This window comes from Macaca fascicularis, chromosome 4, assembly GCF_037993035.2.
Source record: "Macaca fascicularis isolate 582-1 chromosome 4, T2T-MFA8v1.1".
Taxonomy (NCBI): Eukaryota; Metazoa; Chordata; class Mammalia; order Primates; family Cercopithecidae; genus Macaca; species Macaca fascicularis.
In genome coordinates, this window is record NC_088378.1 from 25,804,796 (window position 1) to 25,832,236 (window position 27,441).

The 27,441-nt window shown below is 37.0% G+C and overlaps 2 long non-coding RNA genes across 2 annotated transcripts in view; one reads left to right on the top strand and one right to left on the bottom strand.

Annotated features, from left to right (window-relative positions):
* Positions 1-27,441, top strand: part of LOC102139483 (uncharacterized) — a 125,928-nt gene that overhangs the window by 21,846 nt on the left and 76,641 nt on the right. The gene's annotated exons all lie outside the window — the stretch shown is intronic.
* On the bottom strand, positions 671-27,134 carry LOC141410210 (uncharacterized). Its single transcript, XR_012434405.1, has 2 exons — positions 26,997-27,134; positions 671-1,134 (listed from the first exon to the last, which is right to left on the bottom strand). It is a non-coding gene; the product is annotated as an uncharacterized lncRNA (long non-coding RNA).

Sequence of the window (27,441 nt, forward strand, 5' to 3'; positions counted from 1 at the left end):
CCCCTAGTAGGCAGAAAAATCCCTGACAGCACATTCCTTCTGCTTCCTACCCTTTCCTGGAGGCTTCCAAAATGTTACTATTTATCTGATTCAGGCTCAGAATCAAATAGGCAATTTTACTCTCCTGCTCCCATTAAGTAGTGCAAAAATCAGTAAGTGGTGGTCTAATGCAGGCACACAACAAAGAAAACAGTAAAAGTCACAACGTGAAATTGTAAGGAGAAAAGAAAGCCAACCTTAAATAAATTCAATTCGGCCAGGCACGGTGGCTCAAGCCTGTAATCCCAGCACTTTGGGAGGCCGAGATGGGCGGATCACGAGGTCAGGAGATCGAGACCAGCCTGGCTAACACGGTGAAACCCCGTCTCTACTAAAAATACAAAAAACTAGCCGGGCGAGGTGGCGGGCGCCTGTGGTCCCAGCTATTTGGGAGGCTGAGGCAGGAGAATGGCGTAAACCTGGGAGGCAGAGCTTGTAGTGAGCTGAGATCCGGCCACTGCACTCCAGCCTGGGTGACAGAGCGAGACTCTGTCTCAAAAATAAATAAATAAATAAATAAATAAATAAATAAATAAATAAATTCAATTCAACAAACACTAAATTAGTCCCCTGCTCTATGGAGATCCTTGGGAAGATCAAAGAGTGAATTAGACACAGTATTTCTACATTAGGAACTCTCAGATTTTTATTGAAGGAAACCAAAATATTTCTCTCCAAAATAGTGAGGATTGTTAGATTACGAACACTGAAAACACAGGGGAACACTCTGTCTCAGGCTCTGCTTGCCTGATGGCAGGCCATCAATCCTTCCTTGAGACAGAGCTTGCTTATCAGCCCAGAGAAGTCACCAGGAGGCAACAGAAAAAATTGCAGACATATTTTACTGTCTTCCTACGTTTTCCTACCTTTTGAAAGACTGAAACTGCTCTCTCCTTTGTCTTTCTGCTATATCAGATTGATGGTTCTTTGTGGAAATACTATTTAAGCAAGTCCCCTAAGCCACTGCCTTGAGAGAGGAATACTTTTGAACTGAGGCCTCTCCTGCATGATGGGTACAACATGCATTAATAAACTTCCGCTTGTCTCTTTTGTTAATCTGATGTTTGTTTTCAGGAAACGATCTCAACGAAGAGCCTAAAAAAGAAAGAAAAGAAATTTTGTTTTCTCCCCTACATAATAAATGAGCAAGAGTTGCTTTTTATAAGAATGGGAGTATCCAGAACAGGAGACCGTATCACGACAATGAGGATCACAGTCAGAGGGCTTGTCTCCATTGACATTTAAGCACCATGCTCTGAGCCCTGAGTCAGTGACTCAGTTGGAAAGAATGACCTCAAATGGCCTGTTGTGTATTAGCCAAGAAATTGCAAATTTTAAAAGACTTAAGAAGTTTCCTAGACCGTTCAACTTCTCCCTAGCATACAAAGGAGAGAGTATAAAAAGTATAGAAGACTTTTTTTTTTATTTCAAAATTTTTTTATTTACCTAAATTTGTGTCAAGTAGACACTTCACAGACTTTTCAGAAAGTTACTAAACATTAGTTCGGCATAGCACAATATTTCTAATATTATTGTATTAATATTACCCACATAAATTGATTATAAATTTGTTTCTCCCACTGTGAGTAGTATCATTTTTTAAAAACCTAATGTATTTCAAGGAAACAGAACATATTTGTGATAGATAGTTCAGTTGGTATTTGCAATGCCCAAGTTGACTTGCAAGAATTGAAACCTACCGTACTATTATTCCAAATTTTGATCATAAGTGCCCAAAGTGTATGTTTGAATCTTAGCTTACAAAGTGCATTTGAAACTAAAATGTTACAGATTTTTTTAAGCTCAAGACTATCTGTACAATCTTCTCTCTGATTTGAAATATTTTTTTTCAGATTTCAGTGGGGTTATCTTCAAATCTGGTATTTGTTGAAATGGTGTCTGTTCAAAAGTTGGACATTGTGTTACACATTATCTAATTTGGTGACATTAGTTGTATCAAGTTTCCTGTGTGCAGTCTCTGTCCCTGTGCAAAACTTGTAAAGAGAATCCTAGCCCACACTGGTAGTTTAAGATTTTTAAAATCTTAGTGTACTAAAGTTTAAAAATAAATAAGTTCTATTAAAGAAGATAAGTAGAAAAGTACTGTATTTAGCTTCAGGGACGTGGTATGAAGCCTTGCCTTATGATTTAACTACATTTCAAATTGCAAGACGTGAATAAAGATAAAACTTTATGAGACTATAGTTATTTCTTGTGCAACACTTGCTAGTAAAAATTCTTCTCTGCCTTCATTTATCTTTATTTTTAGTTTAAAAGCTAAAGCCAAGTCAGGAAGAGGAAGACAAGATGAGAAACGCCAAATCAAGGTAAACATTGCTTTAGCAAAGGATAGAATTGTGAAGTAAACCAGAAGGAACGTTATCATGCCTGTCATCTAGGTATCTCCCCACCTCTCCTCCCTTGCAAAAAAACTTGCTTTACTTCTCTTGATATTCTTTCTATAAAACAGATATTGTGTGGTCTTTTTTTTTTTTTTTTTTTTGAGATGCAGTTTCGCTCTTATTGCCCAGGCTGGAGTGCAATGGTGTGATCTTGGCTCACCGCAACCTCCGCCTCCCAAGTTCAAGCGATTCCTCTGCCTCCGCCTCCCTAGTAGCTGGGATTACAGATGCCCGCCACCACGCCCAGCTAATTTTTTGTACTTTTAGTAGAGACGGGGTTTCTCCATGTTGGTCAGGCTGGTCTCGAACTCCCAACCTGGTCTCGAACTCCCAACCTCAGGTGATCCACCCGCCTGAGCCTCCCAAAGTGCTGGGATTATAGGCATGAGCCACCACGCCCAGCTTAAAATAGATACTGTTAGAGAAAACATTTCTGCATTCTCATCTTGTAGAAAAATATGTTTCATATGAAATGTGTTTCTTTTTCTCATTTCCAGCTGATAGAAATATGAAAGATATTTAAGCCTTGCCCAGATGTTGAACAGATTTCTTAATTAATACTATAAAGGCTAAAAAAAAAAAAAAAAAAAAAAAAACTTTAAAAAGAGCTTAAATTTGATAATCATCTGCACATTTTGGTCTACACCTGAGTTTCAAACTCATGTGAAAGTACTGTGAAGGTTTCAGAAAATTCTCTATTTCTTCTTATTTTCAGGTATATATACCTAAGTAGAAGGTATTTCAAGGGCTGTTTTTAAAAGATGGCATTTTGGCATCTTTGCTTCCAGCAGTAGTTAGTCAAAGAGCTTTTTTAAAAATTTTGTTAACCTTGCATTTCATGAAAGTGGCTAAAAAGAAGAGTTAAAACAGCATAGTTGATGGCCTGAAAGGCAAAGATAATTACCACATGATACTAAATATAAAGCGCTAAATTTCTTCAATTAAACTGAAACTTTTGATTACTTTAATGAGGGAATCAAGTCAATGGATTAGTTAACACAAATAATTAACCTATTATCTATTACAGGGACAAAAAAGCTGGAATTGAATAAACAGTAGTCATTGGAATACTTATAATAGTAATAAACTTAAAGTTTTAATGTGCAAATTATTAGGATTATAAAATATTCCATTATTTTATATTAACTGAAGGTGATAAAATATGGGAAAATCACTTTTAATTTAGTAAAATTGCTACTCAAAGATAATTTTTATTTTAAAAAAAGGGTGCTTGGTAAGACAGCTTTCTTTTCAAGTTAACAGTATATAATAGACACAGAGTTGAAATAACTCACATTAAATTAATGTTGCAATGAGTTAAAACTTTAGGGCCTGTTGGAAGGCATGCTTGGTTTGAGATTTGGGAGGGGCAAGGGGCAGAAAGATACGGTTTAACTGTGTCCTCACCCGAATCTCACCTTGAATTGTAATAATCCCCACGTGTCATGGGAGGAACGCAGTGTGAAATAACTCATACTTACTTTACTACTGCCTCCTTCATATGCATTGCCTCTCAAATAAACCTGGTCTAGCCCATTCATGGAAAAAAAAAAAAAACAATAAATCAACATATCGTAACTTGGTAAATATATGAAGCTGAATTCAGTTCACCCATCTGATGAACCTGACAGTTAAATTCTAAGAAAATGTCTATCATGTTCCCATGAATTTACAATGAATGACACTGCCCAATTGTTGCATATAACCTAACCCTTCACACATCTCCACATGCAGACACTTGGCAGTTTTGGTGTGATCAAATAAGCAACAAAGTAGTTGTGTGTCAAAAAACAAAGGAAAAGAAGAAAAAAGACTTTTCTATATCAACATAAGTCCCATAGTAGCTTAACAAATTATAAAATACAAGAATTCCAAAAGGCATAGTGGTGAACATAAGCCAAAATACTGTAAAAGTTTGAAGAGTGGCTGAAGTTAGATAACTTTGGTTGGTTTCTGCCATGTGTTCCCTGCCTTTTTTCTTCTCTGTGCTCCTGCCTGCCACTCTGTCCCCTAGTGGCCACATACAGTCTGACCCAGGAGATCATAGTAGGCTAGGAAGTAGGAAGTAGACCAGGAAGCTCAGCCACCACTGAGTGACACTTAAAATGAAGTCATGTTACCAAGAAGACATGACGTTTTGTGTGCCTGGATTAAGCCCTATTAACTAGCGTGGGATTTTTAACGTTCCCTTCTGTTCTAATTTTCCTGGATACCTGACTTATTTAAAATAACAAGTCTGACTCAATCCATCTTTGTTTCCTTAGCACTGCATCTTAGTTGCTGTGCCCCATCCACTGCCTGGGGTTCGTTGTGATTGGACACATTGCCCAGAAATCAGGATGGAGCATCTCACTATCACCTGAGAAATATTAAGTCAAAGGACCTTTCACTGTTGTCCCTTATTTATTCATTTATCCAGTTGTTCATTCATTCATCCATGTATTAATACATTTATATATTTATTCAGTATCTCCAATAGAAATTTTTTAAGTAGAATCATCAATAATTAGTAACTGATTGGATATACGTGGAAATAAATGGAGACGTCTACCAATTCTAGTTTTGATAAAATCCAGACTTTGCCCCACAAGTATCTGCTACCAGGGAGTCAGATTACAACCCTCAATTTTGCACCCCTCTCCTTCCTGACTCCATGATACACCCTAGTAAAGGAATACCTCTGTCTATAGCCTACTATTCTCTCTCCTCTCCATGCACTTCTTTTACAGCCTGCCTTTTATGCTTCTTGGGGAGGTTGCTTCCATTCTCAATTTGACTTAAAACTTCAGAGAGATAATTTCATATTAGAAGTTAAACATGTAAATTGCACAACCTTATTTTTGCTATTTAGTATAAATGGCAATTAAACTCCATATTCCAAAAGCTTTCCTTAAAAGGAATAGTGACTGGATAAGCTAAATATCTTTAGGTATTTATAAAGCATAGTAAAATATTTAATCAGCAAATGGAATTTGGTGTACATTTCTTATTTTCAGAAAAACTTTCTTTCTGTGTCCATTCTGTGATTTTATCATGTTACCCTTATAACAGAAAGGAAAAGCTTAATTTGGAGAATTGTATTAGTCCATTCTCATGCTGCAAATAAAGACATACCCAAGACTAGGTAATATATAAAGGAAAGAGGTTTAATGGACTCACAGTCCAGCATGGCTGGGGAGGCCTCACAATCATGGTGGAAGACAAAGGAAGAACAAAGGGACGTCTTACATGGCAGCAGGCAAGCAGGTATGTGCAGGGGAACTCCCCTTTATAAACGCATCAGATCTCATGAGATTTATTCACTATCATGAGAACAGCACGGGAAAAACCCACCCCCATGATCCAATTACCACACTCTTGGCTCCTCCCATGACACGTGAGGATTATTACAATTCAAGGTGAGATTCGGGTGAGGACATAGTCAAACCATATCTTTCTGCCCCTCACCCCTCCCCAGTCTCATGTCCTCACATTTCAAAACCAATCATGCCTTCCAACAGGCCCTAAAGTTTTAACTCATTACAACATTAACCCAAATGTCCAAGACCAAAGTCTCGTCTGAGACAAGGCAAGTCCCTTCTGCCTATGAGCCTGTAAAATCAAAAGCAAGTTAGTTACTTCCTAGATACAATGGGGGTATAGGCATTGGGTAAATACACCCATTCCAAATGGGAGAAATTGGCCAAAGCAGAGCGGGTACAGGCCCTACGCAAGTCCAAAATCCAGCAGGACAGTCAAATCTGAAAGCTCCAAAATGATCTCCTTAGACTCCATGTCTCACATCCAGGTCACACTGTTGTAAGTGGTGGGTTTCCATGGTCTTGGGCAGCTCCAACCCTGTGGCTTTGCAGGCTACAGCCCTCCTCCTGACTGCTTTCATGGGCTGGCATTTAGTGTCTGTGGCTTTTCTAGGTGCATGATGCAAGCTGTCAGTAGGTCTACCATTCTGGGGTCTAGAGAATGGTGGCCCTTTTCTCACAGCTCCACTAGGCAGTGCTCCAGTAGGTACTCTGTGTAGGGGCTAGCACCGTACATTTCCCTTCCTCACCGCCCTAGTAGAGGTTGTCCATGAGGGCTCTGCCCCTGCAGCACACCTCTGCCTGGACATCAAGGCATTTCTATACATCCTCTGAAATCTAAGTAGAGATTCCCAAACTTCAATTCTTGCCTTTGTGCACCCACAGCTTCAACACCACTTGGAAGCTGCCAAGGCTTGGGGCTTACACCCTTTGAAGCCACAGACTGAGTTATATCTTGGCCCCTTTTAGCTGTGGCTGAAGAAGCCAGGACACAGGCACCAAGTTCCTAGGCTGCACACAGCAGGGGCCTCTGGGTCTGACCCATGAAACTACTTTTTCCATTTAGGTCTCTGGGCCTGAGATGGGAGGGGCTTACTTGAAGGTCTCTGACATGCCCTAGAGACAGTTTCCCCATTGTCTTGGTGATTAACATTGGGCTTCTCATTACTTATGCACATTTCTTCAGCAGGCTTGGATTTCTCCCCAGAAAATGGGTTTTTCTTTTCTGTTGCATGGTCAGGCTGCACATTTTTCAGACTTTTATGCTCTGCTTCCTTTTGAACACTTTGCCATTTCTTCCACCAGATACTCTAAATGATCTTTCTCAAGCTGAAATTTTCACAAATCTCTAGGACATGGGCAAAATGCCACCAGTCTCTTTGCTAAAGCATAACAAGAGTCACCTTTGCTGCAGTTATCAACAAGTTCCTCATCTTCATCTCAGACCACCTCAGCCTAGACTTCATTGTCCATATCACAAGCAACATTTTTGTCAAAACCATTCAACCAGTCTCTAGGATGTCCCAAAGTTTCCCACATTTCCTTGTCTTCTTCTGAGCCCTCCAAACTGTTCCAACCTCTGCTTGTTACCCAGTTCCAAAGTCGCTTCCACATTTTCGGGTATTTTTACAGCAGCACTCTACTCCATTGGTACCAATTTACTGTATTAGTCCATTCTCATGCTGCTAATAAAGACATACCTAGTCTGGGTAATTTATAAAGGAAAGAGGTTTAGTGGACTCACAGTTCCACATGGCTGGGGAGGCCTCACAATCATGGCAGAAGACAAGGAGGAGCAAAGTGACATCTTACATGGCAGCAGGCAAGAAGACATGTGCAGGGGAACTACCCTTTATAAAACCATCAGATCTCATGAGACTTACTCACTATCACGAGAACAGCATGGCAAAAACTCACCCCCATGATTCAATTTCCTCCCACTGAGTCCCTCCCATGACATGTGTGGATGATTACGATTCAAAGTGAGATTTGGTTGGGGACACAGAGCCAAACCTTATCAATAATGAAAAAAATGTAATGAAGAAATTACACATTTCAAAAATGTGAGCTACTTTTTAAGTTATCCTCAGTACACATCTTTTATTTCTATAAAGTATTTAAAGCAAATACTTTGTATGTAAAACTGCATTCCATGGAAGATATGTGATTGATTGCCAGGCAAGTGATAAAGACTAGCTTTGACATGGTCTTTTTATTTTTTCATACATGAGAGAACCCTATGTTTGAACTCACTAGTTCAGAGTCCACCTTGTCAGCTAACAATTGGTGATTAGAAGAGACTTAATCCCAATGTAACTCCCAGAGGTATGCTGGCAAAAAGAAAACACTGGTGATTCTGCACTTCCTTCACATAAAAATCTATTCTGAAGAGGTTATTATAAGTCTTTTTTCATCCCCTGTATCTTTGAAGAAGTTAGGAATGGTAACTATTACCTTTTTGATTATGAATTTACAAATAAATACTAAGTGGAAAGTGTTCATTTTCCTGGCTCAGTTATGTATAGACAAGGCATATCTTTTTACACTGGTCTACACAAAGCCTAGGTCTCTTTTCTAAGATGTTGGAAAATCAAGTGAAAAACGATTTTAATAGTTCCTGTTCTAATTTTCTCTAAATCTTCTTTCTTTCTTTCTGAAAACATTGAAAGCTAATAAGAAGACATAAAGAGTTTACCTTAGTTTCAGAAAAAGTAAATTCACATGCAATTTATTAGGCATCTACAATCCATTTTAATGATACCTACATTGGCCAATGCCACCTCCTAACAATGAAATTATCCAAAATTTCTGTGTCCTCTATGTCAAAAAGATAAACTCAAACAACCTGTTTAGGGCAAACATACAATTTCCTTACAAACATATAACTATGGAAACAAACAGAAAGTCATTGGAAGGAAAAATGATTGATAGTGCTCAGTATACTGGAGCATGACAGCCTGGTTATCCTGGCTCCACTGTCGGATGTCTAGGATGGCTAATTTCATTCAGAACCTGATGCCCTCTTTTGAGAGAAGAACATCTCAGACAGACCCTTGCAGCCAGTGTCTTTCACTGTAAGTCTCAGGATAACCACCAACCCAATTTGACTTATGTCTGGCCTCCAGCACGTTCTTTCTGCTGTCAGTTTCCTTGACATTCCACAAGTGGAACCAGAATTCAGATTTGTTTCATTTAGATCAAAGGTCAGCAAACTTTTTCTGTAAAAGTCCAGATAATGGGGCCGGGTGCGGTGGCTCACGCCTGTAATCCCAACACTTTGGGAGGCCGAGGCAGGTGGATCACGAGGTCAGGAGATGGAGACTATCCTGGTTAACATGGTGAAACTCTGTCTCTACTAAAAATACAAAAAATTAGCTGGGAGTGGTGCCAGGCACCTGCAGTCCCAGCCACTCGGGAGGCTGAGTCAGGAGAATGGTGTGAACCTGGGAGGCGGCGCTTGCAGTGAGCAGAGATCATGCCACTGCACTCCAGTCTGGGTGACACAGTGAGACTCCATCTCAAAAAAAAAAGAAAAAAAAAAAAAAAGTCCCGATAATGAATTTTTTAAGCTTTGTGGGCAAAGAGGCAAAATTATGGAAATTACATAAATGTTACATAATCAGAGAGAAAACAAATTTCCACATACTTTTTAATTGATGAAGTTCAAATATAATAACAATTATAATTGAGTACTACAGCATTCAAGTTATTTTGAGTACTACAAAATATGTATTTTTTTAACTTTTTTACTTTGTACCCAAATGAGCTGAAATAATTTTAATACAAGTCTAATAATGAGAAGAATGGAGTTCTCTCTTCTGGGAGTTGCAGGTTTGCTTAACTGAAATTCATAGTGTTTTTTCTTATCAAAATCAGTTACAAATATCATCTGTTAATGCTATCCATAATGAACTTTTATGTGTTTCATATTCCAAAACATCTTTTAGCACAGATGGCACTGCCAAATACTGTTATCAATCCACTAGCATATGATTATAATCATAATTAAAACTTGAAATACATTAACACACTCCTATTAGATTCTTTTGATATTTCGCTTTTAGCACGTCACTACATTTTGGATGAATAAGTTCTAATTGAAGGTTAGGTGAAAGCTTCTCAATGTCTTAGTGAAATATATTTTGAAATATGAAATTTCCTTTTCATTTGCATCAAGGTCTAAAGAGTTCTGCTGAAACTGTAGTTTGAGTTCAAAGAACATATCCACTAAATATTCATATGAGGATGAAAATCTTGACTGTTGCTTTAACTTTTGCCAACACGTGGTTCAAAATTGTCATTGAAAAATATTCGTTGCAAAAATGACTTCATTGCAGTATCATTCACATATAAACTCTAAATTCCCTTGCAATTTTAGATTGAATTAAGTAATCAAGTCTGCAGTAACAGAAAATTTCCAAAGCTGTTTAGTATTAAATAATACTGATTTTGGGCAATTATTCATGTTCAAGACAATGTCAAAAGCTTAGTAAAATTGTCCAAATAAGTCATTTTCTACTCTACACTTTTTTTTTTCCCATCATTAATTATAACACATCTTAGCAGATACCACTTCAGATTTTACTGAATTGTTGCTTTCTCATTTTTGGGGGGGAAAATACTCTCTCCTGTAATTATTCCACATGAACTATTCATATACACTAATTCTTCAGTCATCTCAAACTTGGCATTAATTCCTCAAGTGAAAAATAACTCAGCACTATTGGTAACCCCTGTTAACTTACCAAGAGCCAAAAATAACCACTAAACACAATTTGCTTTGTTTATTAATTGACTATTGACATTGCTCCCAATGTCCTCAACTCTTTGAACTGTTATTCTCATTAAAAGGCTAATAATCTTCAGTAGAGTTTTCTCTAGGCAGATATTAACTATAGCTGCAATCAAATGTGATTTAATTAATTCACCATTTGTAAATGAATTTCCTTGCTTAACAAATGAGCAATGTAGACATGTACTTTGGTCACAGTCTGATTTTCATTTTTTATTTTTGTGAAGAAATTCTGCTGTGACAAAATAGTCCATGTTACATTTTTTTATTATTACCTTTTCTGTGAGTTGGGAGAATACTGTAGTGCATGCATAGTTTTTGGTGACGCTGATGTATGTTGCATTTTATCACAGCTATAGTGTCACTGCATAATAAATATAACCCTTCACAATTGAATTCAATAATAAAATAACCTACATTCCATTGTGCCTCAGAGGTGCAACTTTCAGAGCCCCATTTTCTCTTCTTCTTTTGACATAATAAATACCTATTGATAATTTATAAAAATTACGTTATGGTGGAGCAATATGCATGACATACTGAAATACTGCTGAGTTACATTTGAAATATTGTTGAGTTACAATTGCATCACTGTGATCTGTAGTACATTGAGCAGGAGTGTGAAGTCATGAGAGTGTCACATATGGTTTCTGTTGTCATTACTTAACTTTGCCAGTATAGCACAAAAGCAATGGTATATAGTATATGAACAAATGAGTGTGACTGTGTTCCAATATTATTTTATCTATAGATAATGAAATTTGAATTTCATATCATTTTCAAGTGTCACCAGATACTATCTTTTTGAGTTAATTTCAACCACTTAAAAATGTTGGAAAAAAAAAACCAGCTGGGTGCATTGGCTCATGCCTGTAATCCCAGCACTTTGGGAGGCTGAGGTGGGCAGATCACAAGATCAGGAATTTGAGACTGGCCTGGCCAATATGGTGAAAGCCTGTCTCCACTTAGCCAGGCATGGTTGTGGGTGCCTGTATTCCCAGTTTCTCGGAAGGCTGAGGCAGGAGAATTGCTTGAACCCGGGAAGTGGAGGTTGCAGTGAGCCGAGATTACACCATTGCACTCCAGCCTTGGCAACAGAGAAGACTCTGTCTCAAAAAAAAAAAAAAAAGTTAAAAACCATTCTTAGCTCATGGATGTACAGAAAGAGGCAAAGGGCCAGGGCCAGGTTTAATCCATGGGTCACAGTTTGCAATCCTATTTAGATCAAAAGTTTCACATTGCTGCCATTTCTATTTTCATTCATTAAAAAGGAGGAGGAGGAGAAAGACGAGGAGGAGGGAAAAGAGGAGGAAAAGAAGGATGATTTTTAAATGTCTGAGCTACTTAATCTTACTCCTGTCCATGTTGTGGAGAGAAGGAGAGATAGAGGAGGAGAGAAAGGAGTAAGGGGAAGATTAGGTATTTATGTACATCTCACTAAAGCCAGCTCCTTGTGGTCATAGTTCACTTTCTATCTCTAGAATCACACTTGAGCCCTTTGTGACTCTAGTTTTATACTGAGAATATGAAATAACTCACTTCTATAGTCCCAAAGTCATATTTAGAATAAATGTTTTAGGATTATTAGTCATACAAATATTTACTGACTTGTTCTCCATACCTCAATATAAACCATAAAATGAAGCAGCGAAATGTTCATAAATTTTCAAATGTCTGGGTTGTTCATTCTTATCCATGTCCACGTTGTGGGTATACATTTTTGAACATGTGTTATATATAAACTGTAGCTCTCTCCATCTCTACGTCTGCTCTCAAACACATCCTTAAGAAGGAGAAATCATATGGAATTTGATTGAAATACTACTTTGCAGGAAGGGAAACTAAGACTAAGCAATTTATATTTAGTATGATGTCTTTTATAATGACACCACACTCAATGGGGCATAAAAGAAAAAAAAAAGCTTCTTAGAAGAATAATGGTGGAGTCTATTGCCCTAAAAAGGACAGGACAAAATAAAGCTAAATAACCATAGCCTTTCATTTCACATATGCATATGTGTGTGTGTGTGTGTGTATCTGTTGTGAGATATATATATATATATATCTGTTGAGAGAGAGAGATATATCTGTTGTGAGATATATATATATATATCTTGTGAGATATATATATATATCTTGTGAGATATGTATATATCTGATGTGAGATATGTATATATCTGATGTGAGATATATATATATCTGTTGTGAGATATACATATATATCTGTTGTGAGATATACATATATATATCTGTTGTGAGAGAGATATATATATCTGTTGTGAGACATATATATCTATTGTGAGACTATATATATATCTGTTGTGAGATATATATATATATGTTGTGAGATATATGTATGTATCTGTTGTGGGATATATATATGTATCTGTTGTGGGATATATATATATCTGTTGTGAGACATATATATACACACACACATTTGCTTTGTGAGATTTTGTTTTATAATCCTAGTGACCACTTTGATGAAGATTAACTGTCAGATGATCTAGAGTGAAAAAAAGCAAGTTTTCTTTTGGAGGATTTACTGAACCTGAACTGAAACTCTTACCTACTTATAATCATGTAATTAGAATGCATTCCATCTTCCTGAACAAATGAGATTGTTATAAACATTTGAACAAAGTCAGAGGTGTCATTTGAGTTGGTAGGCATGGAATAGACCAAAAAGGGAAACTTCTAACTGCTGAGGAAAGTGATTAGATTTCCGAAAAGGGGGTAAAGGATTGAAATAAGAAACATGAAAAAGGACTTCTTTAGGAAAATGTGATTTTTCAAATTAAAGAGGGAAGTTGTGAAGGAGGATATTTTGCGAGGATGTCTAAGTGTGGAAATATAAAGAAGTAACTACATTAACTACACTGAAAACAGTTCCAATTTCCTTCTTTCTTGTTGTATTACCACCTAGAAATTTGTCCATCTCCTTATGACCTTTGCATATCAACATGTTTAATTTGGTGGAGGCTGATAATTGAAGGTGGTGGAGGTTAGGAGGATACACTGAGAAATGGACAGAAGAGACAATAGGGTATCCTTTCAGTGGAGTATGGGGTGATTTTAGACCTTTTGGGGAATAATCCAATTTAAAAGTATACTAAGATATTTTGCTACTCAATAGGGGTAGGAAACTGATCAATTATAGGAAACTACAGGTAATTCAGATGAATCTTTTCCATAACTATGCAAATGAAATTGATCCTTTAGAAATGCAATCAGTTTAAAAGTTTATATTATATTTCATAGTCTCAAAGGGTGATTCACAGTCCACTTGTGACCCAGAGATTCATTCCAGAGTCCTAAAAGGTCAAAACTATTTACATGATAATACTATGATATATCTGCCTTTTTCACTTTTATTCTTTCACAAGTTTACAGTGGAGTTGTCCAGCTACAGACATATGATATCACCACAGATGACTGCCAAGGCAAATATGAGATTCCAGATGTTTTCTATTAAGCCAGACATTAAGGAGACTTGCAAAAATGTAAAACAGTGCCACCCTTCTCACTAGATTTGTGTCAGTTTTAGAAAATATGACCAATTTTCATAAATATATTACTTAAATTATAATATAAAGTACTATCTGCCACCTCAAGATTATATTGTCATTATATTTCTTCTAGTATTTCAGTGTTTCAATTTTCTATTATGAATTTTTAGTACATTTGGAATTTACTCTGCCATGTGCATGAGGTAGGGATCTAACTTTTTTTTTCAAGCCATTAGCCAGCTCGTTTACTAAATAATCTTTTCTTTCTCAATCATTGTAAATGGCGTCTCTGTCATATATAAGTCTTTTATATACTTATATGTTTCTGGATCTTCTAGTGTATTACATTAATTTGCCTCTATCCTAATACCAGTAATAAACTTTAAAAATTATTAAGATTGGCCAAGTGCAGTGGCTCAAACCTGTAATCCCAGCACTTTGGGAGACCAAGGTGGGCAGATCATGAGGTCAGGAGATTGAGAGCATCCTGGCTAACATGGTGAAACCCCATCTCTACTAAAAATACAATAAAAAAAAAAATTAGCCGGGCGTGGTGGCGGGCGCCTGTAGTCCTAGCTACTTGGGAGGCTGAGGTGGGAGAATGGTGAACCCGGGAGGTGGAGCTTGCAGTGAGCCTAGATAGTGCCACTGCACTCCAACCTGGGTGACTGAGCAAGACTCTGTCTCAGAAAAAATAAAAATAAAAATAAGATTGTATAATATATTTTAATGTATAGTACAGCAAGGAAACCCTCACTATTCTTTTTCCCATTTCTTTCCCAAAAAACATTCCTCTTAAAGAAAGCAAATATGTTCAAAAAATTGCAAGTAAATATTTGAATTATGTGTAAGCTGTTAGCAAAGCATTGAATACTCTTTAGATGGAGTTGAAACTCAGTCTACTAAAACCCCAAAACCCATAATGAGCAACTACTATGTGCCACGTAAGTGCTTTTTAAAGCTTTAACAAGTGCTTTTTATTAACATATATGTTGGTTTTGGTATAACTAATTTTTGTTAGCATCTCAACTCATGTTTTAGTCTTGCATGGAATATAAGATATCCAAAAAGTATTAATGTATCATTTCAAAATTTATCTATATTTAATTTTTCCCAAATCACAAGCCACTATTTTTATAGTTAACTTTTAGTTTGAAAAGAACAAGAGGTCTAATATATTTTTCATTTTCAGCAAGATTGCTTTCTGGTGTGCTAATTATAACAATTATTGTTGTTCAAAAACAAAGTACCACAATTTTCTCTGTTCCATTTTGGGCGATTAGGTTGTCAGGATTATGTAGAAACTTGGAAGTTTCCTCACCTATTCCTTTGTAACAGCAGTGAAGAATGGCTAGATAAGAGACAACACAAATTGGCAATGTCATAAAAGATTTCATTCTCTAAAATCATACGTTAATTTTTTGTATAAAAGGTGATACATATTAACAAATAACTACCTTAGGTGTAAACAAATACAGAAAAGCAGCAACAGTAATAGCTGTACCATTTTAGGAACATTTGAATGACTATTCTCTAGTTCCCTGTCATTCAAATTATTCATTCATTTATTTGTACTAAATATTTTGTTAATGTCTCTTTTAAAAGATTTCAATGGTTTTTCTCTTCTTTTTAGTTTAATTTATGTAGTATGAAGCTACATATATAATGTCTATATGTTTCTTTATACAAATGTTTCTTTTCTCAGTTCTTCAGGCTTTCTATATAAAATGTCTGAGCATAGCTAAGTTATTCTACATTTTACTGCCTTTGAAATTCCAAGAAAGGTTTCCTGTATTCTGTTGGTCCTTTTTCAGTTTCTTTCTGTTCTTTTTCCCCTCAGATTCTCCTGGGCAGTAATATCAAATAACCATGAAGACATCTGATATTTCCAGAGAGAGGATTTCTTGTTGGGGCGGGTGGGGGGGAAACAACAAAAAACCTTTTTGGAAACAGGAAATCATTTTAAGTTGACCACATTTAGCGTTCCAAAGCTAGAAGCTTTGGAAAGTTTTATTTTATTGCTTTTTGATGTCAGCCTAATGTAGGGTTCCATACTTAGTCTGGATGTCTTTCTTAGAATTACTTTAGAAAGCAATGCATAAAAACGTCCTGCAGAATGCAGCCTTATGTATGCACCAATAGTTCTACCCACCTGTCGATCTAGTTCCTCCTAAATAAGCTTTGTATGTAAAACAAGAGTTATATATTGCAAACAAATTCAATGAGTGATAATAAGCAATGATTTATAGTATAAGATGAAGGAAACTATACTGATACTCTGTGATAATTATTTTAATATATATTTGGATTTATGGGCTTGCTTCTAGATATGTAAATTACTTCTATGAATTATAAAATGTTTAGAAGACAAGAAACATAACACAATTGTAATATATTATTTTAGTTTATATAGAGACAATTGACATTACTTTGACCCAAGTTATCCATGTTTAAGTCATAGAATCCATAGAAAACGGATTGAAATACAATTAAAGAGAGATAGATAACATTCCCTCTGTATTTTGTTTGCTTCTCTCTACTCAAAATGTGAAATCTAAGACAACAGAGAAGAAAATTAGTAAATCACCCTTTTTCCAATTTTTAAATTTTTGGTTGCAATGGGCAGAACTTGTAGAGAAAGTTGAAACACAGGCTAAGTGCTCATCATTTTTGGAAGATCTTTTTAATGCATTCTAGGATCACTTAAGTTCCTTTTGCATGACCATATTGGGAACTAAACGAAAACCAAAGACACATCAGCATTTATTTCCTATATGTATCATGTATACATGAGGCAGATAAAGAATTACCATCTCCTCTGGTGAACTGAATTTGTACCTGCCTAAGACAGAATGAATGACTCTACAATAAAACACTTGAGCATCCTGGCATCAATAACAGTCAAGAGAGCTCACCCAATGGGAAAGTGGAGTCCAGCACACTGTAATCTGCTTCCAGCCATGAAAGGCACTGAAGAGAACATCAGGCGCTGTGTTATTACATAGGTCAAATTCCCAGTGCTACTATGGGGAGCTCTGAACACAGTGGTTGTCTGGAGGAGCTCCAGGGGAAGTGACTCTCTTTACCCCATTGTATGTTCTTGTCACAGAAATCCCATCTGTAGTATTCATTATTGTATCCACAGTGTGTACAACATTGTGATGTCCAATGAATTGAGAATATAATAAATGTTATAAACTGACCCATACTGATAATCACACTGAGCATTCCAGTCTCAAAGAGACCCAGGGTCAAACTGAAGATTTTAAAGGGCTCTACTGGGAGATGACCATCACAGGAGCTATGCCTGGCAAGAATCTACTAGTAACCACAAGTCACTGAGTACAGAGGGAAGTATGAGAGACAGCAGAAGGAGACCTGCCTTGACTTGTATCTTTTGCTAACCGAAATTGCCTTTGAAAGCATAAACCCCAAAGCATAGTTCTCTGCTCTCTGCTGTGTTGGAAAGTTTTTAAGTGACAGATTTGGAATTGAAGGGACAAAGGGAAAAGTATAGAAAAAGCAGATGACTCATGTGTACCACTCAATTTAGAGCAATGTAGCATGCACCTTTTGTGAATTCACTACGAGTTTGGCAAAGTTGTTAATCCACATCTCTTTGTGCCTCAGTTTCACACATCTGTAACTTCAATTGTCAGCTCTCTGAGGTTTGCTGGGAAGGACTGACTTAACCCACATAAACCTAGGTTATACCAGAACCAATGATTCCATAATTGAAGAAATTTTTAAGATCAATAAATTGCTCTGGGTTAATTACACAAGGACATGCCTAAACACGGTTCAGAGTATCCATTTCATATATTTTTCCTGAAGCATTCCCTGGCTAGAAACTATATTCATGTTCATTTTTCTCCAGTTCATTTCCTCACACTAGGTACCTCCATTCAAAAAAGATCCATCTATGTAAAGGTCATTTTCATTATATTACAGTGAAATTCATTCCAGGAATAGCCGGTATTCACAGGTGTTGCAGGTGGATTTCCTGCCGAGGAGTCATATTCTCCTAAAAGGAGGTTACCAGTTTCAAGGAAAGCAAGCTCTGCTAGCTAAATTGACAAGTCCTGAAATGGGTATTGTCAGGTGAAATAGTCTTCTTCATCCTAAACCACTGTTTACCAAAGGATGTGGACTGCCGATTGAAAATTACAGCCTCAGAGTTTCCTTAGACTATGCTAGAGGCAGCTTTTCCAAGTTCAGTGTTCTCAGAGTGCCAGCTTAACCTCTTAAATTCATACTCTGTGCTAAGTGAGAGTCCCGTGTAAATACTCTTGGCTACTCTTTTTTTTTTTTTTCCTGTAGAATCCACATCTTTACACTTAAAAATGAGTTTTCTGGGATTGCGAACTGCTCGATCATTGGAAATGTGTTCACAGAACTAATCAAATAAAAAAAATGGTTGCTGTAATAAATTTAATATAAAACCTTGAGACTGTGTCTGATTTCTTGCAAATGAACTGAGGTGGATAACAACGTCAACCTCTGTATACTGAGATTTCTTGCTACTGCCAGGAAAGTGATGTCTTTCCTTAGCCAAAATTCTATTTTACTTATTAATGAAAATTCTGGAAGATATAGAAAATTAGAATGAAAAAGGAAACATTCATAATCTTATATTCACAGTCAACTATATTGATATGTTTATATTTGTCTGTCTAGCAAAATCCATTTTCTATGTATGTGTTCTGTGTTCTCTGCAGTTATATTGTCAAGCTAATACTTATGGAGCATTTGTTAGCCATAATCCCTAGATTTTCCACTTATTACTTTGTTTTGTCCTCACCCAAATCCTATTAATTAGTTTTATATTTTATGGATAAGGAAACCAAAGTTCAGATAAGTCCAGTGAAAGCCCCTTACCACAAAGTTAGTAATGGAAGGATTGAGATTCACATCCATGTCTGTCTGGGTTCAATAACCATCTGTTAGCTCTTACTTTGTGTTGCTAATAGTGTAAGGAATGTGTCAAACACAAAAATGTTTGAGAATGGATCATCCCCAACAATAATCACTTTTTTAAGAGCAAAAATACTGAGTTGCATTCCTTGAAAAATGTTAATGTGTGCATTTATGGTTATATTCAACAAGGCTAGAGACCACTGAGACCTAAATATCTTTCTAAAGCAAATGTTGCCTTTCATAGTCAGAGATATTTGGCAACCCTAACAGAGTCACATGTGTTCATTTCTTCCATGTGCAGAAGCAAACAGATGTGTATACACTGCAAAGCACAAAGGAGCTTGTCCTGGAGACTGTTTTGTCCCAAACGTGATATTCAAGTCCTCTGGGGAAGTATTAAGTCATTGGCATTGTATGCAGTTCTAGCAAGACCTCAAGGGGTTTTAGTAGTTTTGGTAAAAAACATATGGATGATTATTAGGAAACAGCATAAAGCCCAAATATACTTACTTTGACTTAAAAAGAATTGGAATAATTGGATTCAGATTTTCCCGATGACAAGGGTGATTATATACAGTTTAGCTTGAGCTGAGGAGTTAGGTGACACATGTTGAAAATCACACCTGTATCAACACCTGTTCTATGCCTTTCTTCCTCTGAAAAGTCGGGATAATAACACTTTTGAGCACTATTATGAGAGAGAGAGTGCATAATCCATGTAAAGTACTCAGGACTGGGCCTGACTCAGAGTTTGCATTTAAGAAATGCTAGCAATTCAACACTAGAACAGATTAGTTAATGGAATCCTTACCTTAAGCATATTTTTTCTTTCTTTTTAATGGATTTTGTATAGTGTAGCATTTCTTTTCATCTTTCAGTGTATGACTTAAAACTCTAGAAAAAAAGCTCTAGACATACATAATTTTAAAACATTGTTTGTAGACTTTCATCTCATTTTTCTTTATACCAGACTTAAGTCTTCATGATTTGATTCAACATTAAGAGCTCTCACGCTCTTTTCTCTTTTGCATCAGTTGCCCAAGTCATTTAAAATACTGATCATATACCTTTATTCTGTTGATTAGCTTTGTATCTCTCTGATCTTATAGTATCAAGTCTTTTTTTCTCTGTGTTTTTAATACTTTATAGAGAAAACTCCAAATCACAGTGTTTAAAACTGCAAAACAAAAGTGATTAGACACAGAAAAAATGAGTAAGCCAAATGAGCATTAGAGAATCAGAAAAGAAGCCTGTACGCCTTCATATTGCCCCTTAGTTGGTATGTGACCTTGGGCAAATCACTCATGATTTCCTGGTTCAGCTTTCTTGTCTGTAAAATGGAGATTATAATATCTGTCAGGCCTTTCTCAAAGGATATTGTGAAACAAGATAGCAAATGTAAAAACCCTCTGTGTACTCTATAGATTGAGGGCATGAAAGCTTGTTTATTTAAGCTGTGGGATATGCGAAAGCTCTATGTGCAAAAGTGCACATGACATTGTATGGGCTCCTGATGCAGGCACTGTGCTATGATCTGGGGTTTTGCAACATGGTAGCAGCTTTCCAGGAAAGGGAGTTTGCAACTCTAAGTAGAATCTGATGAGAGCCAAATAGGTGATCTTGAGAGTGTGTACTCTAGGTGTCCAGGGAAGGAAAGGAGAACCGGGGACCAACTGAGCTCTTAGGAAACACCTACAAAAGAGGTGGGTTTCTGACCCTTGCAGTAAATATTGGATAGGATGGAAATAAACGGAGGACAGAGGAGGTGTTCCAGATGGGAGGAACAGCCAGATCAAATATATACAGTGGTGGAAGAGCACAATGGCTGAGCAATGGACTGATTTGAATGAGTCAGAACCTTCCTGTGGGGAAGTAATGAGACTGGCAAGGCTGAGAGAGGCTTAATGGGAGCCCAAGATAATGATGCACTTGGTTAACACATCACATTTGAAACGAAGGCCACTGAAGGGTTTCTGAATAGGAGAGTGACGTGGTAAAAATTGTGAACTCGAGCTTCAGACAAACCCATTTTTAATCCAAATTGGCCTTTTAGCCAATATTTTCTTAGGCAACACTTACTGGACACACATGGTACAGTGGAAAAAGTGTGAGACTCGGAGTCAACGGAGGATCTTTGGAATGTAAGGCCTCTTTTCTGGACCTACCTTTGGGCCAGCGTGGCAGGCAAAGCCATTGCCTCATATCCTGCTCTTTCCCAACTCTTCTGGAAACATTCCAGCCACATTCTTGCTTCATTGAATTTCTACCAGTGTTCTCCAGGTTAAGAGTACAAAAAAAGATTAAAAGATGTTTTCACTGAAAAGTCTTCAAAGAGATTTGAAACTGTCCTGCCTGGTATTAATTCTTTTTCTATTCCTTTATTGCTCAGTCTTGTTTTGTTGGTCATGCTGCCTTTCAGCATTGAGTGTGCTATTACATCACAATTAGAAGCATATGATTACATTTTAAATGACCATTTCCTGTCCAAATTCATCACGAAAATGGCCTTTAACGTTAGTAAATTCCAACCCACGTCTAATGTTATTTTAACATCAGATACATTCTTACTATTTAGAATTGTCTTAAGCCACGCTTTTACATGGAGAGTTTGAAAATCTTTTTTTTTTATGTGCAGAAGCTCATGTTAATGATGTCTTTAGCCCTTTCTGGGCCAGAAATATTTGGTTTTAAAGGCATTGGTGGATTTCATATAGATTATTTAGGTTATGACATGCTAGCGATAAGATTTTTCTTTTAAGTAGGGAAAATAGATTCATTTTGCCCATCTGCTCTCTGTTTCTCAAAACTGAAAAGAGGACTAAACTTAAGTTTTTACATATTGCTTGATTTTTATCTTGACCTCTAGAGAGAGGCAGAAACTTGTCACTCCATATACACGTGGAGATTTGGAACCAGCATTTTAAAAATCGTGCTCCACATAACCTAATTAGTACACAAAGGACAAGTCTGCTATAACTGCTGAGCCAATAAACAGGACTGAGTAGAGTCTCCTAGCAAAATGATCAATATGGTATCCCCTTAAAGTATAAAATTGAATTGTTAGGAGCCTAAATCACTACAGTAGAGAATCAACCATCTCAGTTTCTATTTCTTTCTTTCTCATAGAGATTAAATGTAACTTTAGTTGAATTGTCTCCATTTCAAGAATGTATTATTTTTCACATTGTGAAATGATATAGATATTTTATGTCCCAAATAATCATGGACTGACTATGGATCAATGTGAGATAGCTGGAAAACAAGTAAACAATGGTGGAAATGCCTATGGTAATTTGAGTCTGGAAACCATGATAATATTGCCATCTGAGTTTTAAGTTGTTATAAATGAGAATGGATCTAGAACAGTGTTACTATGAATTTATTCCCCATGCCATAATCAGTAACATTTTATAGATAAAAAAAGATATTTCAAAATGATCTTTTAGGGTAGTTACCTTGTAGTTTATTGTTCTTACAATAAAAATGCTCAGACCTTAAATTTTCTGAAACTGAACAACAAGATGGTCAACATGCGTTCTTCAATTTTCAACTAAATTGGTTATGCTCTGTTATGATATCTCTTTGGAGAATCATTCAGATAAACCCACTCTCTGTTTCAAATAAAAGTTTGAGGTAATTAAAAGAGATTTTTATAAAAACAACTTTAAGCCCTGTTAAGAAAATCAGGAATCATTACTGACATGAGATATTTAAAAAAACCTCATGACTCCTTACAAGAATAAAGATATCCCTTGCCACTTTTTGAAAGCCATACTTTAAATTGCATTTTCAAAGCCAGCACTTCCCCCAGATGATGAAATAAATTGAAAACGGAATGTTTTCAATCGAAGAAAGAATTCTCATGCTGGAAGGGAGAGGAAATGGAAAGATACCATTCTTAGGATTATACTTCATTCCAAGTACAGTTATCAAGTCTCACCTTTTAAACTCAAGAAGTCATTAATATTTGTACATGCCTATGACATAGTCTAATGATAAAAAAAGACATGGTCACTGGTTATATTCATATTTGGGGGGAAAAGTGACTGTGTATATTTGTACATACATAAAAGTATGAGAATGGATATGTAATAGCAGAGTGCATGTTAAGAACACAAAAATAAGGGTACATTTTACTACTGTCACAAGAGTGTACACATAAATTAAAAACTAGAGTCTATGAATTAAACCAGAGAGTTCAAGAAAAGATAATATTGTATCATTTGGAAGAAGGATAGGGCCGGGGGTGTTGGTTTACACCTGTAATCCCAGCACTTTGGTAGGCTGAGGCCGTCAGATCTCCTGAGGTCAGAAGTTCGAGACCAGCCTGGTCAATATGGCAAAACTCTGCCTCTACTAAAAATACAAAAATTAGCCAGGCATGGTGGTGCACACCTGTAGTCCCAGCTACTTGGGAGGGAGGCTGAGGCATGAGAATTCCTTGAACCTGGGTGGTGAAGGCTGCAGTGGGCCAAGATGTCACCACTGCACTCCAGCCCGGGTGATAGGAAAGCGGTTTCGCAGAGAGGAAGGAAACAAATACCATTGTGTCATTTGCCTCTGTGTGACCCCTCGAGCCACTCTCCCTCATCTATCTGTCCTTGGCCTCAAAAATGGACCTGCATTGGTCACATCCACAGACCTCCCATGTCCTCTGGCTCTGTACTGTTTCATTTGAGGTTCTATTCACTTCTCCCTTTCCTCAACACTTTTGGATTAAGAGTGGTAACAGTTTACTGCTGCTGGCCACGTGGTGATTCACTTCCTCTCCACTCAAACATTCATAATCTGTTACTTTTTAAATAAATACTCATCTAATTATTTCTATTCTGCTGGGACTTTGGCTGATACATTCATTGGTACTAGAAGTGGCCCCAGGAAACAGATCTCTTGAAAGGAGATCGTAGGATTCATACATCATATCTTTGAGGAGTATAGAGATAATTTTTTGTTTGTTTGTTTGTTTGTTTTTGCTGTGGGTGGGAGGAATCAGATAGGGTATATGGCATATGAGAGCATCATAAATATTCAAGTTATCTCTGGTGGTTGCACATCGGATAATGTGCTAGCAGAGATCAAGTGGTTGTGGGGCTTAGCTGTTCTAACAATTAAGATTATTGAGTCACTTAATTTCTTGTTACAGTTCTACAAAATGTACATAGGGAAAAAGAGAGTTATAACTATAAATGTGTAATTAAGAGTGTATACAGAGAGCCAGAGGGTTTCCTGAATAACTTAGGGTAAGCACTTCTCTCCTATAGTCACAGGACAGATGCAGCTGACAACCAAGCTCAGGGTATGATTGTAAATATTGCAAAGTTTTAGCACTAATTATAAACTTGACCTGCCAGGTCTCATGCTAAGCAAAAGGTAATTGTCAGGAATCAATGAAACTCTGCCTCAATGGGTGAGGACATTTTGGTAGATATAGATGAAGCTAAGAACTCTGACTCTCAAATTCCCATAAACTTTCCTTGTCTCACAACAAATATTGACTATTGTTTCAGACCCACCAGTAGGCCTGTGATAAAAGTTGGAGCCCAGTATAGATTGCACTGAGAGTACAAAGACTATTCACGAAAGGAGGAATGAATATTCTAGCCATCCCAGTAGACAAAAACCTCTCATCCAGCAGAAGTACTTCCAGATGCTAAGAGAGCTTGGAATTGGATGGTGGAAGCAGGCAGTTATGATCATTGATTTATGCTAGTGGCCACCTACAGAGGGAGAATTTAGAGGTTATATTTTATGATACTTCATTATTTTTTTCTTCCCTTTCCCTTGCATAGCAGGCAAGGCCTGCTGGTTCATGCCTGTAGTCTCAGCACTTTGGCCAAGGTGGGACAATAGATTAAGGCCAAGTGTCCAAGATCAATTTGAGCAACATAGCAAGATCACATATCTACAGAAAATAATAATAAAAATTTAGCTGGACAGAGTGGCATGCATCTGTAGTCCTAGCTTCTCAGGAGACTGAGGCAGTGTCATCTTTTGAGCCCCAGGGATCAGGGTTGCAGTGAGCCATGATCGTGCCACTGTACCCCCACCTGGGTGATAAGCAGGAGTTGAGCAAGACCTTGACTCTTAAAAAAAAAAAAAAGGAAGAATTAGAAGAGTTAACTTTTTAGGCTTCAGGAGGTAATATGATTGAATTGATATTATCCTATAGTGATATGATAGTTGATGAGACTTTGTTTCTTCTGTAGTTGCAGGTGTAGGCTTTCCATCCAGGCAGTCACATTATTGAGCAGAAAGCGCTGACTGTCTTGTAATACAACAAAAAGCCTCTTTTCTGACTTCAGTCAACGAGGAGCCTAGTAGGAGGCAGGAAGTAGGGAAGAGAGTGACATCAGGGACTTATTCCTAGGACTGGCTGTGCCCTCAATGAGAAATTCCTGCTCCTCTCCAGGTGGCCTTCTGCTCTCACCTTTTTCCTAGCGAGTTCCTCCTCTTACCCCTCTGGCCATGGGATGGGAGAGGAGAGTGAGAGCTCTATTGATGCTAGTGCTGGGTCCCTGCATGATCTGAGTTGTTTCTTAAACTGTATTCACATCTCAGTCATTAGTCCCTTTGTAAACAAACCCTTCTTAAATTATTCTGATGTGAATGGGCCATCTGTTTCCTGTGAGGAAGGTTTCTGAATGACACTTAGATGTCTGATAACAAATATGCCAAAACCAACTTTAGAATAAGGAGAAGCAATCTTGGCAAGCTTCACTGTTTAAAAAAAAAAAAAAAGAGGTCACTAAGATTTTTCCTCTATTGTGTATCTTTTATGAAAAAGATATCACTGGGTCATCTCAGAGGACATATCCAACTATTTCTGAAATGATGCTGAGCTACTGCTGACATTATCCATGAAGCGTGCTAAATGTCCCAGTCATGGAAAAACTGGGATCTAGGGCAACACTTTGGAGAAAGACACAATGTCTTAAACTGCTTTGCTTCCTGTATATCTAACAATAAATCCCCATTTAGCAAAGCAATCTCTTTGTGAAAAAGGTTGAAATAAAATTTTTCTCAAGTAATATAAAATTTCCACAATAATCCTTTAAATGCCCCCTCTTTTCATTTATATCCTCAGTCAAAATAAGCATGACTGTATTGTGTAAATCATGTGCTTTGAGAATTTTCAAGTTGCCGTGGTGGATTTTCACTGATCCATTCAATCTTTCTCACTTATTTCTCTCTGGTGACTAATGACAGGTTATCAGAGAAGGCAACTCATCAGTAATTACATTTTCTATCTGGTCACCAATCTACTAATGGGGTTAAGCTAATAAACTCTACCAAACTGTGGAAACACATTCCTAGTAATTAAAATCCATTAGGTTTGCTGGCTTCTACATAAGAACCTAAAACAAACAAAATGAAACCAAACAAAAATAACAACATTGTCTCATGCCAGAATTAGTTATTATTATTCTTTTTTTGTAGGTGGTGATTTTACCTGACACATTTATTAATTCTGTCAATATTTGAATACCAATTGTTAGTTTAGGTACTGGCGATTAAAAAAAAAAAAATAAAGGCAAAGCCAAATAATACATGAATTCTTTTGAAGAGTTTCTAGTCTGGTTGAGAAGAAGCAATTATGAAACAATGGGATTAATACTATGGGAAAGATAAGATAATACCATGGACACACACAGGAGGGACAGTTATGTCAGGTGGGAGATGGTACAGAAAATCTTTTTCGGGGCATCACATAGAAGAAAGGTTTTGAAGGATAAATAGAATTAGATAGACCAAGAAAGGGAACAAAGACATTCCTAGAAGAGGGACAAACATGTGTTCACATCATCATGGTACCTCACATCTGGAGAAAAAGGTGAGTATGGGAAGACGACCAGTCACAAAGCAAGAGAAGCAGGAAGGAATCAGATCACAAAGCGTGGATCAGGCTAAGAAGTTTACAGAAGGTCGTAAGGATTATGTCATTTGTAATACTATTCATTGTAAGGATCAGATTATCTTATGGTAAATGGCTTAAAAATAAGGGAACATACTGGTTGTATAACTAAATCAAGGAACTCACTGTGACTTCCTGAGGATGGTTTTTCCCTGTCTCCTGGGTCCAATGTCAGGCTTTGAAAATGAGTATTCTAGTCCTTGGACTCCCACGTGCACACCACAAGGTCTGGAGGAGGAGAAGGAAGCTTCTATCCCAGCATTTGAAATGAGAGTTCTGAGATTCAGCCTAATTGAAACTTTTTAGGTCACATGCCCACTCATAAACCAACCAGGGCCTTCCCCTGGGAGTGGAAAAATTTCTTATGAGGCACATATACCAAATTCTCAAAACGTAAGCATTTCACAAGTAATGGAAATACTCCCATTCCCACTTTTTAAACACTTTATATTTTATTAAGAAGCTCAACTAATGCTCTTAAAGAGATGCTTTATTTCTTTCTACCATAAGCAGTTGGGAAAAGGATTTAGTATCATTTGACCGTGGACACATTATAAACCAAATGGAAAAG